Raw genomic sequence first — 13,880 nt, 5'->3', positions numbered from 1 at the left:
GATTTTTCCCTGTGCAGGTTTTCTAAATGTACAGCCCCAGCAGCAGACCAGTCTCCTGATTCACCAGTTTCTTCTCTAGCTGAATCTGCTGCTATTCAGCCCTCTACCTTTATAACCTTAATTTTTATGTGAAGAGGAAAAAAATGATTCCTCTTCCTATATCCAGCAGAAACACTTGGAGTAGTCTCTTTCCTAAGAAATCCTGTGTGTGTCAGCTGCTTGGCTCCTGCCTTTCTGGCAGGAGTGCTTTAGGTGCTTTGGGCAGTTTAAAAGGTTGGTGCTGATGTGGTTTTGTTAGAGTGGAGGAGCTGTGAGTTAGCATATGGGTTTTGAAAGGCTGCAGTAAGCCTCGCTGTGATTATTTCTTTCAGCAGCTCGCTTCTTGGTTATCTGTTTGGATTTTTTTTTTTTTTTTTTTGCTACTTCAGGAATATTCCCCACAAGCCAATTCCTTGACAAGAAAGGTGACCCTTATGATGAATGTGGAGCCGCGCTTCTCAAAACATTGCACTATAACACCTGCTGAAATTATTTTTCTACACCTATATATGGCTCCTTCTCCCACCTTTTTCTCTGAAACCAATGTAACATTTCAGTTGGTTCTGTCAAATTCTGAAACAGCTATGTCAGGTTCCTGCCTCATGCTGATAAACTTCAGCTTGACAAAGTTACCGGTAACAGAAATAGGTTTTGCAGTCAAAAGTCAGAGAAAGCATACCCACTATTATCTGAATTGTTTTCTATGTGCTTTAAAAAACCCCAACTAAACAAACCAAATGCCCCCCAGCGCTCCCAGAGAAAATCTTTCTGCTGGTGCCTGCTTAGGCTTTCCTGTTTAGACAAGTACAAGCTGTGCTCACAACCATTGCAGTTTGTGGAAGAAAGGTCCTTTCAGGCATGAATCCCTTTCTGGAACCCCTCTGTACCTTGAAAGACAGGATTAAAGATGCCAAATCTCAGTGAAAAGGTTTTGGACGGTATCAGTGAGCTTTATTCTGCATGCTCGCACTCTGTTCTGCCTAAATCCAAGACTTGGAAGGACTTTCTGTGGGTTGGGGATCCTTGCAGAGCTGAGGCTGCCTCCATGCTGGAGCATGGAAATCTCTAGAAACCTGGGGAGCAAAAGGAGGATTCATTTGACCATTTGTTGGAAAGCAATAACTGTTCTTCATCTACAGGTTTTTCTATATTTGCTGTTCCATATAAATAGATTTAGTATGTGTAATATGCCACTAAAAATGAAATAAGCTAGCCATCATAGTGACTGCTTTTTTGACAAGCCATTCGCAAAGCTCTGCGATGTTTTGCAGCATTGTGAGCTGTTTTGTTCTGTTTTTTTTTTTTTTTTAATGATGCTGCTGTTGCATTAAACAATATGAGTTTGCAGAGGCTGCTGGTCTGTGTAACGCTTGTATGCCTGCAGAGCTATTTTTCAGGCATTGAAACTCTTCTGTATGCATCTTGTGCTCATGATAATTTTCAGCCTTTTACTGGTTTCAGGCAAGCAGACCCTATAAATAGTCCTACGCTTAAATGTAAAGGCCAAATCCTAGAGTTCTTTTCCACCTCAGTTCCTACTGAAATCAGTAAGGCAAGGCCTGTAGTCCTTCTTCAGTGAAAGGTTTGCTTATTTGAAGCTGGATCCAGCACTGTATTGGTTATTTTTATTCAGTGGATATATATCCCCTCCTTTATTTTTCCCAAAGGAAATCTGGCAGCTTGTCTGTTCCAGGGGCTGTGAAATATTGTCACGTTTCAAAACTAAATGTGTCAGCCTCTCTGACAAACAGTCAGTCAAAGGGCAGACGTGTTCCTATCGTTTTCTCTAAGACCAGCCAGCTCGGTGCTAGAGAGAAAGTGGCTCCATGAAATAAAAGTTGCAACAAGATGTTTCCCAATGTGCTGCCTGTGAATGTGCATTAATGTTGGAGGCCGCACAGGCTGCACCTCAAGCATACTCTGCCTCTTCCAGAAAAGGAAAAGAAGTCTCAAACCTGTCAGGCTGCAAGTCTTTTCTTTACGCTATGGAACACCATGCTGGCGGTCATTTGACCAGCTCCGGAATCATACATCGAACCGTGGTGGGAAGGCCCCGATACAGCTGCTGTTGCCTTGGTTCTGGAGGTGCAGACTCATCCAGCTGTAAACTTTTGAATTTGCTGGTGCTTTGATGGAGGATTTGGACTTGATGATTGAAAAGGCAGAAGTTTTCTTTTGAAAGGAAAAAATGAAGCGTGGTCTTTACATGCCTAACTTCACACACAGGCTTCTGCATCTAATACAATCATAGAATGGTTTGGGTTGGAAGGGACCTTTCAAGATGATCTAGTTGCAATCCTCCTGCCATGGGCAGGGACATCTTTCACTAGATTAGGTTGCTCAGTGATAATATCGGTTGGGTGTGAACCATCAGTCCCATGTGTTTGCAAGGGTGAGACTAAATAGTCCTTGGGATTTCAGTCCAGGCTTGCAGAGATGTGGGGAGAGGAGAACGCAACAGGTCACTTACCTTGTGCTTCTTGGCCTTTGCTGTGGGGCCTGGGCAGCCCAGGCATTTAGAGTTGTCCTGGCATCAAATCAGTTGTAACTTGAAGGCTTGCAAATAGTAATCTTTTAACCCTTAGTTTTCGTCAGCTGCTGGTACTTCACTTCAAAGTAACTGTTTCAAGTTATAGGTGTATCGTGCTTGGTTTTGTTTTGTTTTGTTTTTTTAATTCTGAGTAGATGACAATACACCCAGGGTTTTCTAGTGATGTAGTAGTAATAATTCTGGCATGACATCATTTAATCATGCAGCCCCTGGCTTATCTTTTGCATTTTCAAAGCTGTCAAAAGAGCATCACTTTGGAGATTCCCTACCTTGGACATGATGTTACTTAGTTCACTTGCTCTGTCCTTGCTGCCTTTAACATATGAGTTCCAGCATTTCCATTAACTGGGGCATTTCTGCCAGAAATGATTTTAAGTCTGCTGGGGAATGAACAGCTCGTTAAACTGGGAAATTATTTTAAAGCATTCAAGCGCCTGGGGCTATGACAGCAATCAAGGTTGCAAATGGTCCCCAGCTCTAAGGCATGTTTCTTATTATTGAGAAGGATCAGGGATGTTAGTCCTTTTTGCAACTTGGCAGACTAAGTGTTTTAATTTTGAAGTCATCCTTTGGTGGTGCTTTCTTCCAGTAGGTTTGTTCAACTATACTTTTTGAAGATGGGAAGAACCTCTGTCCTTTTTTAAACCAGTGGTAACATGCCTTAGTCGATTAATGTACTCTGCAGCAGCAGAGACTAGCGATGGTAAAATACCACCAAGCAGCTTGTGTGTATTGCCGGTCCACTTCAAAGCAGGAAGGGGAAATATTTCAACAGATTGTTTTTGAGACTAATAGCCAAATGCTACAGATTTCAAGAGCTCTGCTTTAAATAAAAAGTGCTCTAATTGAAGGCATGTTCTTTTTGTTTTGGATTGGTTTTTTTAGTTTGGGGTTTTTTTTTAAAGACAAGCTGAATTTTACAGTTCCATCTGTAAGTGTTTGGACTCACAGCCACTTGAATTGTGAAGCGTACATGTAGCACTTTGGGAGCAGTTTAGAGGAAAAATATATTTATGATGACGTAGTATGTAGAAATGGATAATATGAGATACAAAGATTTGGGGTCCTGGAAGTAATAGAGCTGAGTTATTGTGACACCCCTCTGAAGTAATTTGCTCACGTTGGGAGGAAATTCAATGAGTCATGTATATCTGTGGGCAGGTTGATGCTGTGTGTCACGTTATCTCTCATGGTATGTTCTTTGCTGCTCTTTGGATATAGAAAAGGAACTTTGAATGGATCTAAAGAATCCTGATAAATACCTGGCTAATGTAAATGTGCCACAAGCCAGAAACAAGATAGAGAAGGACAGCAGGAATGTCATGAACAAGTCTTGCCAACGTTAACCACTGTGCCTGCAAAGTACCAAGACTGATTTTTAGGGAATTCCATTATATACGAGAGAGGTTTAAAAAGATTGTCAGAGAATATTATTTTTAACTAAAGAGAGAAGTAAGCGATATGCATTTAAATAGGGAATGGGAGTATGTTAGGAAGGAGATTTTTCTTGCTCTGTTAACACCAGTAAAACAAAAGGCAAGGATTGTCTAATGAATTTTGAAAGAGGGTAAACTTGGCACCATGGTTCGTGATCTGGTTTTCAGAATACTTGAACCTCACTGGTGAACAGGCATCTTTCATCTTTCACATCAGGGGAGAACTTGCTAGGATTTTATACATCGAGACAAGGATCACCATAGATTTATATTCAGCAGATGATGAAAGGGTGCTGAAATGATCTTGTTTCTTCCATTATTCTGATACAGGAGATCAGCTTTGCTATTGAACTAATATTTTTCTTGAATAATCTGTATTTACATGGCAAGTTCTGTAAATTACAGGGAACAGCGTGTGTGCATCAATAAGCTAGAAGAATTCTTAATCTAAAAATTTTTTAATGATATCGTTAACCCACAGTTTTACTACAGTTTTGATAACTTGCTTATTTGAGCTTCTTAGTGTCAGATATGACTAAAAACCATGGTGTTTATCTTCAACATGTGTCAAGATAATTGGTTTGTCTGATGACTCTGCAGAAGCTTTTAATCTCTAAATTCCTAATGGCACTTCACTTTCCCTTCTTGCAATGAGAAAAAGTATTCACACCTTGGCATCTGTGATTATTTTATTCATTGCCTGTTTATAAACAATCAGGGTCCCTATTTTCTGTTTCTACATGCTTTTTTTTTTTTGATACATTCTTAGTGCATTTGAAAGTCTTGGCTGCCTACAGGGTGCAGGGTAGATGATGTATTGCAGTGATACAGTGCATGCAGCTGGCCCAGAGAAATGCAAGGCTTTTAATGACACGGCTCTGTGTTTAAGGATCCTCCTCAATCTACGGTTTGCACCAAGAGCGCAGTACGAAGCTCGTTGCACCAAGAGCACAAAGCCAGTTCAGCATATTTATGTTCAAGTGCAGTGTAGGTCCTTATTCTTGCACAAAATCTCTGATAAGCAGAAGAGATGGTTTATTGATGTAGTATTTTCTGTAGCCCAATGCAAATCCAAGGTTTCTATGTGACTATGAATTGCGAACTGAAATATATTTATTATGAAGCAATACCCTTAGTCTCTATCAAAGTGACACAGCAAATATAAATCATAGAAACTATCTGCCAACTTCTTGTTTACTTGCTTTGGGGGAAACTTTCCTGCTGATCATTATCCTATATTTATCATGTCTTTCTGATACCTTGTGTGCTTCTAGCTCCAATCTGTGATCGTTATGCTGATAATATTTAAAGTCCTGTCTGAAAATAATGTCAGTGTGGGGCAGTTGGACAAATGCAAATGTGAAAGTTTAAAAAGTTACTTTTTTTTTTTCTCCTCATCGTTGTGTGGGATGTAAATGTGAAGGAAAGAAACTGAGTGTAATGATTTTGATTGACATAAATGCCATTTTAGCAAAAGTTGAATGTGTTTCTGTGGATCACATTTTTCATACCAAACTGTTTTTCCATGTCAGCCATCATGTGAATGAACACTGCAAATAGCAATAAATATCACAATTTGTTGATGAAAGGTCGTCATAACGACTTTCAGGGCAAATAATTGTTTAAAACAGGATAAGAAACCACACTGAAGTCCCAACAAAGGTACACAGGATTTGAGATTAAGCTGTATAAGTCATCTTGGACAGCAGAAATTTCTTACAGTGACCATGACATCTTTAAAATCCAATTATCTTAAATGGCATTGCTTCTGATCCTTGTCCTGAAATGTTAGTAATTGTAAAGAACTTTAAGAAGGTGGGGAAAAATTTGTTGTAAGTAGGTTTTGTGAAATCTGACTGCTGTTTTGATACACAGATAAGGAAAACCTTCCACTTCCTGACAGCCCAAGGGAAATTTGCTATTCATCACCATACACAGTAATGGAGTATCTTTTCATGCTGGATTTCTTAGTTTAGGAGACGTTGTGTTTGCAGTAATAATGTGGGAAAGGAAGCAAGTCCCAAGTGGAGGCGCCAAGCTCCGAGCAAAGGCAGACTCCTCTGCTTGGGAACATTTTTCAAATTATTAGAAATAATTTTGGAGTTCCACAGCAAAAACAAAACACTGTAAAGAGCAGATTACCAGAGTATTAAGGCACTGCATTAATTCCTTTGTTTATTCTAATATAGGCAACTATTTCATAAAGCAAAATAGATTAAGTCAATTCCGATAAAATACACTCTGCACAGGCAACTTTCTGCGCTATTTAGTTTCCTTAAACACTTGATTAACAAGTATTAATATTATCTCTTGTCACTTCAAAGCACTTAAATCCTTTATTACTCTCTTTGTTTCAAAATGGCTTTAAGAAATGAGGAAAAGCAGGAACAGGGTGTAAGAGGCAAGGGCTGAGCTGAGATTCTCTTTGCAGGTCTATGCATGGATTTGCTGTATGGGATGCATTTGCGGAGCTTCTGCTTCTGCTTTTCCCAAATGCAAAATAGATAAAATCATGTGCACTGTTTTCTCTGAGACTTCTCTTGCTTCTGTTTACACAACGCTGATAGCCTTGACTAGGCAGTCCTGTGGCAGTGCCAATCATAGAGGTCTTTTCCAACCTTAATGATTCTAGGACCATCAAGTCCAACCATCAACGCAACACCCCCAGGCCTCCTAAACCATACCCTCAAGTGCCACATCTACACGTTTTTTGAACACCCCCAGGGATGGCGACTCCACCACCTCTCTGGGCAGCCTGTTCCAATGCCTGACCACTCTTCCAGTAAAGGAATTTTCCCTAACATCCAATCTAAACCTCCCCTAATGCAGCTTGAAGCCATTTCCTCTCGTTCTATCACCAGTGACCTGGGAGAAGAGACCAACCCCTGCCTCGCTACAGCCTCCTCTCAGGCAGTTGCAGAGAGTGATAAGGGCTCCCCTCAGCCTCCTCCAGGCTAAATAACCACAGTTCCCTCAACCTCTCCCCATCAGACCTGCTCTCCAGACCCTTCCCCAGCTCCGTTGCCCTTCTCTGGACACGCTCCAGCACCTCAAGGTCCTTCTTGTCCTGAGGGGCCAAAACTGCACACAATATTGAAGGTGCCGAGCACAGGGGCACCATCCCTGCCCTGCTCCTGCTGGCCACACTATTCTTGATACAAGCCAGGATGCTGTTGGCCTCCTTGGCCACCTGGGCACATGCTGGTTCATGTTCAGCCAGCACCCCCAGGTCCTTCTCCAGTGGGCAGCTTTCCATCCATTCTTCCCCAAGCCTGTAGTGTTGCATGGGGTTGTTGTGACCCAAGTGCAGGACCCGGCACTTGGCCTTGTTAAACCTCATACAGTTGACCTTGGCTCATTGATTCAGCCTGTCCAGATCGAATGAATGATTCTGTAAGATGCTATGGTGAAAATCATTAATTGCTTTGATCAAATATTTTGTGTGGTAGAATAATAGGTAGAAAACTTGATCGTCAGTTCTGGGCTGGCACCAGTTCTTGTCAGAGTTAGACTTCTACTGGCCCAAATGTGGTGGTCAAAGACTGGCAGGGAGAAGGCAGCCCGCTGTGAAATGAGTGCATGATAGGAGCCCTTGTCCTGGCTCCTTTAGGTTTTCTCCCATGCATAGCAGGCAGATAATTAATTCCTCTTCAGTGAGAAAGTTGCTTCTCTCTACTCATCGTTAGGAGAATTACTGAGATGCTGTTCCTTGCTACTGTCTCTAGGATGTGCCATGCTGTGCCTGACTCTGCCAGTGCAGCACTCAGCTCGGCTAGTGGGTTTCTGTATTTTGTATCTGGTACCCAGTGGGTCTAGAGTGTCGGTCGTTCCGTCTCCCTCGAGGTGGGTTGTGGACTAGCATAAAAATGATGTTCCTCACTTTCCCCTTGGTGCACTTCATGGTTTCCTTTGGTGACAAAGTGTGTCCATCTGGCCTGAAATCTTCTGCATTCATTTGAAGAAAGCTAATTCAAATGTCTCTCATCATTCATTGTGTAAGACTAGTGTCAGCTTGGCAGCTGGGTGTTCGATGGGCCCTTCGCCAATGCTGAAGTGCACTCCTGTAGCATCACCTCTCACGGTTCATGCGCTATCTTCCTTTTTCATGTACCTTTGTTGACTGTACAGTAGAGAGCTCTCTTGCTGTTACTTCATTTTACAGCAAAGATCAAGTGCTTCCTTACCTGAGAAAGTTTGTAATTGCTGCTGCTTTTTCCTCCCCCTCCAAACTTCCACCTAAGTAAATTTGTGGGCATGCCACAACAGCCTTTCTTTTCCAGAAGTGCTGTAAGCTCCTGGTCTGATGGATGTTAGCAGTCCCCAGGACTCCAGGATAGATTATAAGGAATCATCCTATTAAGTTTACTGCAGCTCAGCTATACCATTTTTGCAACAGTAACTATAAAATCAATATGGAGAAAACGTTCAGATAAATCAACGGCTGAAAGAATGATAAATAGAGGTTCACTGAAAGAGAAATAAGCTTTAAATACACCAAATGCAAAGCAATTCCTGTAGAAATAAGGAGTGTGAGCTTACTTCAAATAAGAAATTACCCTGGAAGGCCGCAGCTTAGAAGGACCTGGGGGTAGCAGTATACAAGCAACAGAATATATGCTTTCGGTGTGCTGCTGTAACCAAACAAGGTGAGATGCTCTGCAGGGGGATGAATAAGGGAGTGGTAAATAGGAGCAAGGAAGTGATTCATCTCTTTACCGCACTAGTGAGAATGGTGATACAGGTATATGGTGTTGAGTTTTCAGTAACTTCTTTTAATATTGTGACATGCAATTGATGATTTAAAAGGAAAGAAAACCAAGTCTGACACTTCTGAAGGCAAATGAAAACTCATTGTAATGAGAGAAGGATCAGGCTGTTTAGTACTTTAAAATCAAAGAAGGAAGGAAGGAGGAAGTGAGAAGGGACAGAAGATATATACATCTAACAGGAAGAAAACAAATAAAAACCCCACTACCCACCCACTGACCACCAAAGCTCTTCAGTCTGGTCGTGGCCAGCAGCTGGAAGCTGAAGCCTGACAAGTTTCTGTTGGAATAGGATTTTTTTTAGTTTTTATTTTTTTCCCCTCTCCATTGCAATGTGGTAATCATCCACTGGAGCTAATTACCAGGCAATTTGTAATTCTTTCCATGATCTCACTGGTGTTTTAAGTCAACCGCATCCGTGGAAGATGCGGTTTAGCAAATGCTAGTTACTGCATTCAGTGCAGGAGGAACTGTGTGAAAGACTAAAGCCTTTGGCCTTACTGGAGCTCAGGGTAATGAACTACTATCCCTTCTCAATTTATCTGTGCGTTCAAGGCCTGCGTGACCTCTTTTGTCAAGTCAGCTTTGTACCCTGCCCCACACCGCTCGTGGTTCGGTGCTTTTTAGAGTATGGGCTGATTAAAGGAATCTATCAACTCTCTCAAATTTTTTTGCTACCTTTTTGCTTGTAGTAAGTGACTGGAGCGATAAAATTAACTGTATATATTTTCCATTTCCCTATTTATTTGACTGGACAGCAGCTATTCTCCTGATTAGACAGGACTACCCTGCTTGCTATGGTGCACAATAGCTTCACATACTGGATGCTGCTTGAGTTTTTGCACAGGTTGCACTCACGCATATGCACATGAGTATGCATATTAAAAATATATATGTGAAAACACAGGAAGAGGTTTTTTTAAAAAAACAAAACCAAACCCCAAAACCCAACAAACAAACAAATATTGGTAGACTGTAGGGAGAAGGGCAGATATTAAACCACTTGCCTCACTTTTAACTCTACTACAAAGTTGAGATCTATGTTATATTAACTAACACTACTTTCTATACACCTAAAACATTGCTGTGGGTTCCACTTCTCTCCGTGCACAAGTACAGTTTCTGAATTCCAGCTGTTCTGTCCTTTGCCCTTGAGGACATAAGGCGTAAGAGGCCATATGTTCCTCTGGACACCAGGTATTGGCCATTTAATCTTTAAAACCAGGCTTTGAGTGAGACATGTGGGCCATGTCATAAAAATCATGGTTTCAGTTCTTTTATTTGAGTTGTTTTTATGCAGCAGCAATCCCTGTCACTGTTGCCCTTCCAGTTTCGGGTTTATATATTAATCTCCAAGTAAAATTTCTACTGAACTAACAATTTCCAAGGACGGTGGCGAGTGTTGTTTTTGTTACTGAGCAACACTTTATGAGTTCACTCGAAGCTTTGTGGACTTTTTGGTGGCCATGAGCCAGGTGCCGTAGACTACATCCTTGGCTAGTGTAAATGACTTTCACAGTTGCTGCATCATTGATATGAATGAAACTACAGCGCTTTGTAGGAGCGGAGGGCCCAACCTCTCTCTGGAAATCCCAGAGCCTGAAAAATTTTATACCTTTATCAGTTAAAAGAAAGACTGAATTGTATCAGCCTGCTTACTGTAGCTCTTCTGAAGTGCTGCCATGAACTACTTACCAACTACCATATGCTTAAAGCGAGCGGCTTGACGATCTGATTGAGAGTGCCCGGAGTTGTTCTGTAATACATATGGGAGGAGTCGTCCTTTGGCTGTGTCCTTCCAAATCGCTTTCCTCACTTAACGATGTATTATAATCTGTGCCACATAACAGCAACAGAGACAACAACAACTCTGATATCTTTGAGTCCGTAGTTACTGTGGCTGAATTTCTGATGCCCTGGAGATACATTACAAGAAGAAACCCAAACGGCACATAACTTCTAGTTTATTAGTTCTGTTTCACTGGTATTACATCGCTTGTTTGGTCCTAGTTTGACTAAGTATGCAAAAAGAGGGCATGAAAATGACATTTATTAGAAACGTGTTGACTGCCTTGATAAGATTTGAATTCTAGAGCACTGGAGCATTTTCTGGTCTGTGCACAAAGCTGATAGTTTGGCACGGGTTCTGCTATTTTCTACCCAAAAAAGCTTTTCCTATCCTTGTGTTTCCTGTCGAAAATGATATTTCTAGAGAAAATAGTTGCTATAAATTTGGATAGCAAACTACTATGGTTTTTTCAGTAAACATGAAGTGAATATTTATGGAAAATCTGTTATCATTCAGCTAGCTTTTTGTGAGCAGCTTGCAAATACAGATAACGGGAACTAATGCAAGTCAAGCTTTTTATTCAGCAATCTGCCCAGTGGCAAAACTTATTTTGTTGTAGAACTTAATTTTCATTGTATGCATCGCTAGAGATGATCCCCAAATTACTATTTTCTGAGCAAGTCCTTGGGGATCAAACCTACCGCATTCTACCACCGAAACAGAAATAACTTCGACCATCTGACAAAACCAGTGTACGTTCGTTATAGCAGACTCTTCTCGTGTTCAGCTAGCCCGAGGAAAATAATTACAATGGCTTCTAGTTATAGCATAAACAAAGATCTTTAGCCTAGTGAGGAAGCTTAAATGTGGCTGTTCCTGCTGTGACTACATGGCCAGTGGTTCATTACTACCAGACGGTTTTTCTAAGACATCGCGTGTATGTATGTTGCAGCTAATTTGAGATTTGTATGGACTATTTTTTGAGACTTGTAGGAAACTGTTATTTCTCTATGCTGCTTCACAAAAAGAAATATGTCAGGGTCTGTGTCATCCACTACTTATAAATATTATAGTATGGTAATTAGCAATCACTTGTCAGGGTTGCAGACAACATTGGTTTTCAATTTGGGAGACTAAAAATAGCTAGATACTTCTCTACTAATTTGCACTGTGGCCAGATATATGAACTTTTCATAAATGAGCCTGTTCAGTTTGTCTGGGGGTGGATTCTGCTTGCTTTGTTTTTGTTTTGAAGTTTTTTTGGTTTTGTTGGATGTATGGATATTATACTCTGAAGCATCAATAAACCCTTATAGACAGAAAGAGCTTCAATCTCTTTAACACCCTTCTCTTTGTGCAGAAGGGTTAAATATTAGCTGGTGTAGCAAATGGAGCTTGCATGGCTCTAAAGCCCTGGAGCTCTGGTGGTTAGCTGGGAGATGAGGAGTGTCCTGGATTCAGCTGGGATAGAGTTAATTTTCTTCCCAGTAGCCGGAACAGTGCTGTGTTTCGGATTTAGGATCAGGATCATGTTGATAACACACTGATGTTTTAGTTGCTGCTGAGCGGCGCTTACACTAAGTAAAGGACTTTTCAGCTTCTCACGCTGACGGAGAAGGCTGGAGATGCACAAGAAGCTGGGAGGGGGCCCAGCCCGGACAGCTGACCCCAGCTGGCCAAAGGGATATTCCATACCATAGGACATCATGCCCAGTACATAAACTGGGGTCAGTTGGCCGGAGGACAGCAATTGCTGCTTGGGGACAGGCTGGGAGTTGTTTGGCAGGTGGTGAGCAGTTGCATTGTGCATCACTCGTTTTGTATATTGTTTTATCATTATTATTATTTTCCCTTCCTCTTCTGTCCTACTCAACTGCCTATATCTCAACCCATGAATTTTACTCACACCCCCCACCCCAATTCTCTCCCCATCCTGCTGCAGGGAGGGAGTGAGCAAAGAGCCGTGTAGTGTTTAGCTGCCTGCTAGGTTAAACCACAACAGGACACCTCCATCTCCGTGTCTGTGCTGTTCAACACTTTCTTTACATTAAGCATTCAGTAGAGCAGTACAGAAAGCTATGTTTCCCTGGCAAATAATCAGATAGCCAAACCAGTGGTCTATGAATCCTTTTTCACCTTTTCTTGGCTCAATGAATATTTAATTCATCCCTGCGAAGCGATTTAGCTTCGGTACAGAAGATTGATACCATTGCCTTTCCTACCTCAGACTGGCCTGTGTCTGGAAGTTTAAACATTTACTGTGGCAGCTTAAATAAGACAAAGGATGGAACTGGGCTCATTTGCTGTATCTTCTGTCACAGGCTTACGCTGGCGGTAAGAGGGATGAGAAGAGAAGGCCGAGCAGCACCATCACCACCTTGTCCACAGATATACATGCAGGTCAGGTGCCAAATGTGGGCCCTGTAAAGACAGTGGGTGCAAGAGAGCCCAGTTTGTCCAAAGCTGAAATTAGAAACCCAAGCACTTACTGTTGAGCACTGTCAGGACTTGTGTAGCTCTCAGAAATGCTTTAGGCAGAGTTTTAGGTGCATGGGGAATCTTAATTTGGAATATTTAGGTCCTGTGGATTTTGAACTGACTGCAATGGAGTAGTAGCTAAGGTGAGGAGGAACCTCTGCATGGATTCAGTTTGCGGTGTTTGAGCCTCATTTCTCTGCCAAGAGGGCTCCTATCTCTGACTACTCTAGAGAGAAGAGAAAGTAAGACAGGAATGTTGAGACTGGCTTTGGTTCTGCAATGCACAAGAAACTGGGCTCTAGTTTTGGGTGGCTGGATATGCTAAAATTACTGTGTGCTACTTAAATAGCTATGGTTGAATATGTTTTAAAGCCATTTGCAAATTGCGTTGCTTTTTCCTAGCTGTGGGAGGAGGTGGTTCTGTTTTGGGTTTTTTTTGTTGTTTTTTTTTTTTTTTTGGGGGGGGTGGAGGGGTGTGCAGGGGGGAGGGTTTAAACTTCAGATTCAGGCTAGAACTTCCCAGCATCAGCTTGGCTGTTGATTGATCAGGGAAGGATATAACAAGTTTGCCTGGGCAAGCGTTGCTTCAGAGGGAAGACTGAAAGCAGATGCTGGGTATGGACAATGAGGACTTCAGAAAGGCTGTTTGATTGTAACACAGAGATGAGTCCAATGTGTGCAAACAGTGAAAAAATGTTCTTGCTTCTCATTGCAGTTGAGGAGCAAAACCTTCACTGACTCAGAGGTGCAGGTTCAAAGAGGAAGATCCAGAAAGGATCTCTGGTCACCAGGAATCCCACTTAGATTTTGTTTTGCTACCC

This window comes from Phalacrocorax aristotelis, chromosome 5 (assembly GCF_949628215.1).
Source record: "Phalacrocorax aristotelis chromosome 5, bGulAri2.1, whole genome shotgun sequence".
NCBI classification, from domain to species: Eukaryota; Metazoa; Chordata; class Aves; order Suliformes; family Phalacrocoracidae; genus Phalacrocorax; species Phalacrocorax aristotelis.
Note: the sequence above shows the minus strand (reverse complement) of the source record.